The sequence below is a fragment of the Tupaia chinensis genome, unplaced genomic scaffold, assembly GCF_000334495.1.
Source record: "Tupaia chinensis unplaced genomic scaffold, TupChi_1.0 Scaffold139138_1, whole genome shotgun sequence".
In the NCBI taxonomy this organism is placed as follows: domain Eukaryota; kingdom Metazoa; phylum Chordata; class Mammalia; order Scandentia; family Tupaiidae; genus Tupaia; species Tupaia belangeri.
The window spans coordinates 13,039-19,328 of record NW_006199028.1 but is presented as its reverse complement, the minus strand read 5'-3'; the positions used below and the strand labels follow the sequence as shown (position 1 = coordinate 19,328).

General features: G+C 42.1%; 1 long non-coding RNA gene across 1 annotated transcript in view; it reads left to right on the top strand.

Annotated features, from left to right (window-relative positions):
• Positions 1-6,289, top strand: part of LOC102472494 (uncharacterized) — a 10,033-nt gene extending 3,744 nt beyond the window's left edge. The window contains exon 3 of the long non-coding RNA XR_336474.2: positions 6,242-6,289. This is a non-coding gene — a long non-coding RNA (uncharacterized LOC102472494). The remainder of the gene's footprint in view (positions 1-6,241) is intronic.
• Position 6,290: the final 1 nt, after the last annotated feature.

Sequence of the window (6,290 nt, the reverse complement as noted above, 5' to 3'; positions counted from 1 at the left end):
ATTTTTAAGAGACGGTAAATTAGCAGTAGCTGCCAGGGTCCAGCCTCGGCCGGGGTGGGTTGACTCGATGGAGACGGCGCAGGTGAACAGAAGACAAAGGTCTCGGTGCCTTTTCATGCACGTCCTTTGCCAGACACCCCTCAGAGATCGCTCTCTGAGGAGCGACAACTGCTAGGAAACACCGTGCATTTTTATTGAAAATGGGATACATGCAAGTAAATGGAGAGGGGCTAGTGTTTCAATTAACAGCTCATAAAGTTTTAACAATAGAGAACATAGATTCTATTCAGGGTTGGATTAAGGGTGGGTCTAGTGCAGTTCCGCAATTGTAGGTGGGTATCCATGGAATGCAGTTTCGGGAAAGTGACTCCAGCAAGCAGAGGTGATCATCAGCTGATGCGGTGTAGCAGCCATCTTGTGATTCTTACCGGGAATGGTGCTGAGAAAAGGAAATTTCAAGTATAGATATTAGTTCTTATGGATCTTAATAAGGACTGGAACTTGTATAGTTTTATAGGGATCTAAAACTTAATTTAAGGAATCCTAATATATTTGTCTATTTTACTTGGTGAGGGCAGGGATGTCCTGGGCCAGTTTCGGCCTAATCCTATTTTATGTAAAGAAAAGATTATCTTTAAGTTTATGTTAAATGTATTTTGAAGGGCCTTCCAAAGGTCAAGATTATTTCTGCCTAGATAGAACTTCAGCACACCCTCTATTGTGACCACAGAGATAAAGCATTAATTAACAGTAGGTGATCAGTGCTGAGGGTAGTGGTCGGGGGACTTTTGGGAAAATCTCATCACATACTCAAGAGAGCTATGTAATTTTTTTTAGTAGTACATCAGGGAGTCAGAGGGGGGTCGCTTCCCAGCAAGGCTACCATATTTTCTCCTATTGTCTCAACGATCTACACAAAACTTCCAGGACCAAGCAGGTGCCCCCAACCCCATGCATATACAAGCAAGCAATCCCTTCTGCACCAAAACACAATGACTGTCCTCTGATTCATTTCAGCTCTTATACTGACTATTGGATATTGTGTGTGATTTCACAGGTAGAGAGCTCAGTTCTCAACACTGCCACTGTCTCCTTGCCCTCTGGCTCAGTGACCTGGTGCCTAAGGTAGCCAGATCACACCTGGCTGACCATGAAGTTTTAATCTGAGCCCAACGTGCATTCTCAAAATCTTAAAAGGGTAAAGAAATGAAGAAGGGATTGTGGTATGAGCACATCTCATTGGTGTGGATATTTTCTTCTTGTGCCTCTGCCTGTTTCTCTTTGTCTCCTTGTTTCTATGTACTCTCTGGTGAGGACATAGCCCTCTGACAAATTATAAAAGACTGTCTCCCAATGTTCATATGTCAGGCATATGCCTCAGGTGGTCTTTATGTGTGTTTCTGACTTATTAGCTATAAATTGGGGTTCTCATATCCTAATCCAGGGGTTGGATCTGATTAATTTACTACAGTGGCACACAGAACTTAAGGAAACACTTTTGTTTACTGGTTAATTGTAAAGGATATTATGCTGGATATACGTGAACACCAGATGAAGGAACGCACAGGGTATCTACCTGGAAAGGAAGGTTGCCACAGAGTGAGTAAAGTAGAAAAATTCATTTGATCTAGATTTAGGGCCGTCATCCACGTGCCTCTAATAACATGTGCTTAGGTCTAATTTCCTCTAATAATACGTGCTTAGATTTTACTGAATCAGCCTGGATAAGCCAAGACAATCTCCCCATCCCAAGAACCATATTTGAATCACCTTTGCAAAGTCTTTTCTGCCATGCACGGTGACATGTTCACAGGTTCTGGGGATTAGGAGGTGGTCAACTTATTGTCTTTTCCAGCATAGCTTATGTGATCAATGGACAGATTAATACTTGGCCCTGTATTTCACTAATTAATCTAGAGAGAAATGTCCCATTGAAGTCATTAAAATCATTGCTGATCATGACCTCATGAAAATGAACCACAGTGGAATAGGTAAAGCTAAGGGACTGTTATATTTATTAGAAGCCTTGTGATACTTTAAATCATGTGCATATAATGCTGCTACTATGAGTAGAGTCATCACAGGCCCAAGTCACACCTAGTAAGTCCCATGGAAGTGGATCTCCAGAACTTGCCCAGCATGGTGGCTGTGGTTTACAATACTGTGCTCTATACATGAAATTCACTGATCTTAAGGTAGATCTTAAGTGTTTTCAGCACACAAAAAAAGGTAACTGTGTGAGGTCATAGATATGTTCATTAGCTTAATTATGACCCTCATTGTAGTGAGCACATATATCAATCAAGATGTACACCTTAAATATGTGTTATTTGGGGGCCAGTAGGAGGCATAGTGGTTAAAGTTCTTGATTCCCGCATGGCCTACCCTGGTTCAAGACCTCAACTGGAAACTCATGTCCAGATCATGTGCATGTACATGCCCACATCCCAAAAGGAGAATGAAGAAGGGATGACATGACCATCTCCCCTGGGGTTGATTTCTCACTTTCTGTCTCTCTGCCAAGTCCATACACCAGATACAAAAATTCTACCTCAATATAGATAACAAAAAGTACCTTAAAAAAAATGGGTCTAGCAGGTGACTTGGTTGTTAAGGCACTATCTGTCCACATGGCACTAACTTTCAACATGGTTTCAGTCCCAGAACCAGCAGCTTGACAATCATGTTGAGCATGTGTTTGTGTTTCTGGGTACTTTGCCCAAAATTCCAAGAGGAGAATGGAGGGAAGAGATTTTGGTGTGACTGAGCAGTGGTTTCCCAAGAGTTTCCCAAGAGCCCACTTTCTGATGGTGTTGGTCATGTGAGAATCTTTTCACTGTTGTGGCTTTGCCGGTGGTGCAGATGGTGGAACTCTAGTCTGTGAGGCTGGAGCCACACAAGTTTATTTCCCCAGTCAGCCTGAAAGATAATGGGAGGGTGTGATCTTGACTAGCTCAGAGGCTGGGGGAAGAGGACTGAAGCATGTAGAGACTCACTTTGGAGATATCTATTTCTGTCTTTTAAGTCTGTGCTCTCTCTCTCTCAATCATGAAAGAAAAAGAGACTTTAAAAATCTTTTTACTAATCTGAAAACAAAAGAAATTTATGTCAGGAAAGTCATGTACATATTTTGCTGTGCAAAAATGCGACATGACTTTTCCGACAACCTAATAGTAATGTTTCACCTCTAATTAATTTAATTCAGTGTCATTTTTATCTGAAGGTAACTTTCTAAGTTTTTTTTTTCCTGTTTAAAATGTTCTTTTATAAAGTGATAGTAGTAATAAACATAGATTTAAAATTGTTTTATTATTTGGCAAAATGGGAAGTTTGAAGTCTAATGTGTGAGACATCTGAGTTTTTATTTCTGTTGAATGGTATAGGCCTATGAATTTTACGATTGTAAAATTGTGAACCTCTGAACAGAGGCTGGTGGCTGAAGTCCACTGTACTTTCTTCTTCCTGTCAGGGGACTTGCCTCCCAGCATGTTACTACATGTCACAGTTTCACATCAGTTTATTACTACCATTTTCATTTTAATTGCCCAAGTATGCATGAACTTTATTTGCCCGAGGATGCATGCACCTGTGAGAGAGAGAGAGAGAGAGAGCAACCTCAAATGAGATGTGTACACACCACAAAACCTTCTCCATTTTCCCACCATTTTGGATTTTGGTCTCACAAACACACACACCTGGCATGGCTTTGGAGCCTTTGGGACCAGGATTCAAAGTGAAGTTAGCCATATGGATCCCACATCCCAATGGACAGCACTTTACCCACCATCCTATAGCGCTGGTTGGCCATTCTAAGTTTTTCAACAATAACCTTTTCTGAAGGTACCTTTCTTGTTCTTCAATAAGTCAGTGAGCTAATAATCAATGAGAGGACAACCTATGCAAGGTCAGTCAGTGTGTATACAAGACGAGAAAAAATTTTGGAATGGCGATTAAGAATCTCAGTGGTATTGAACTAAGTAGATAATTAATTAGATAATTAAACCTGGGCAAGGAGTCCATCCAAATCTTTTCCCAGAATTTCAGCCACAGTGCCATTTCTAGACATTGTGGTTATTTTCCACACAGCCTTGATAGATGCAGAAGGACCATATCCCACAGTAAAGGTGCTGGGAGATGGCTCTACACAGCCCTGTAGACCCCTGGTTGGAAATCCCTCATTCTGAGAGGATTTCAGTGCTTGAGGCTTTCCCAGGCAAAGCCAGAGGAGTAGCTGTGCTTTTCTATTTAATTCTGTGAATAGTCTGTTATATTTCACAAAGCTGGAGAGAAAGATGATGGTCCTGTGCTGTAAGGGGCAACTTCACAGCCAGATCATTGAGACTGAGACTGACCAATCAGGGTTAGGAGACTTAGAACAAACATGCCTCTTAGTAGTTTACCATTTTCATACCTGTTATAGTCTGAAAGTGTACCACAAACGTCATGGGCTGGAAACTTAATCCCCACTACAAAGTGCTGGGAGAAGGGGCCTCTTGGGAGATATTCAGGTCTTGAGGAGTCTACCCTCATGACTTAATTTTGCAGTTATAAATAAAGGGCTTGATGGAGGGAGAACATTTTCTTCGCTACCACCTTCTGCTACGTGAGGACACAGTGTTCCTCTCATTCGGAAGATGTGGCCTTCACCAGAAGGCCACAATAGTTTACTTTCAGTCTCAGATAATTGGTAATAAATTTATGTGCTTATTTAGTTGCCCAGTCTGTGATATCCAATAAGGCAATATGCAATCTTCCACATTGGCATCACCTTCTTCAACATCTCCTATGGGCTCAGATCCAAGAAATTAGTGATCTAATCAGAATCACATTTGGACATGTCAGAGTCATCTAGGAGCTACCATTATCCAAACTGATGTCACTCCCCAAACTTCAAAGAAACTTTCTGAAGTCTCCATTTCCCAAGACTAGCACATCTATTAACCCCTCATTGCTTAAGTGAAGATTTGAAAAAATTGCATTCTCTCTCTTTTTCTTTCTGTCCCCAAGATGACAACCAGTCAGATCATGATTTTTGTACCTGAAAGGCCAAAATCTCCATTGCCATCCTCTCCATCTCATCACCTGTCAGACCTGGGAGGGCCTCCAAAAATGATGACCTCCCCACATCCCATTGAGCTTCCTTCAATCCTGTTTCCCTTCAAAATTCTACTTATCTGTACAAGGTGCAGACAATGTCTTCTCTCTAACATGACTCTATTGCAACTCCAACCTGTTTACCATGACTGAACATCTTTCAGATCCTTCTGTGCTTCTTCCCTTGTTACTTTTTGTCCCCAACCACCTGATCAATTCTCTCCAGCTCCTCACAAGGGCTTGCTCCTCCTACCCTAGGCCCTTTGCTCCAGCTGTGCCTCTGCTTTGTTATTCCCCATTCACTCTTCACTTCTCCACTGAGGGTTCATGTCTTTAGGAAGCCTTCCCTGACTCATGTAGATAACCATGCTGTGTTCAGTACTCATGTACAAATGTTTCTTTATTCAGGCCAGCATCTCTGACTGTCAGGATATATGTCCAAATACCTAATATGTGTTTCCCTTACTGTGCCATGTGGGAGCAAAAGACCTATACTTTTTCACTTAATCTCTCCTGCTACCTACTTACTGGGTTTTTAGTAACATTGTGGAAGCACCCACTCTGGTTGTGTGGAGATGTGGATGGGAGAAATAAACTGTGAAGCATGTGCCCAGTAAGAAGGACTGTCACAGGGGACAATACTTCTGTGAAGAGATCATGGTGGCTTACATTGAAATGGTGGTAGTTGAACAGAAAAGAATGTAGACATTCTAGAATACCTGATGGACTGGATATACAGCTCGTGGAGCCAGGCCACAGCATAAGGAATACCAGGTGCCTGGGACTGAGCAGCTTTGTCGGCACAGGGCTATGTGCTTATAGGGGCATTCTGTGCTTAGTAGGTGCTCTGTGATTTGCTCTTCCAAGGGCAGCCATAGTTCCTCGTGCTCCTCTAGAAGGTGTGATGTCTTTCTTATGCTGATTCCAGTTTACCCTCCCATCTAGAAGCAGAGCAAAAGCAAGCAACTCCTCACCCAAGACGCTGACCTAGATAGGGAACAGAGTGAAAACAAGCTGCTCTTCTCTCAACATCATATCCTAGTTAGGATGTTTGACCACCTTTCCATTCCTGCAACTACAGTGTAAAGGGTTGGGTGGAGCTAAATTTTTCTTGTGCTAATTCCAGTTAATCCTCTCTCCCAACAAGGAGCAGTAAGAAGAAAAGCAGCTATTCACCCAAGACCCTGGACAGTTAA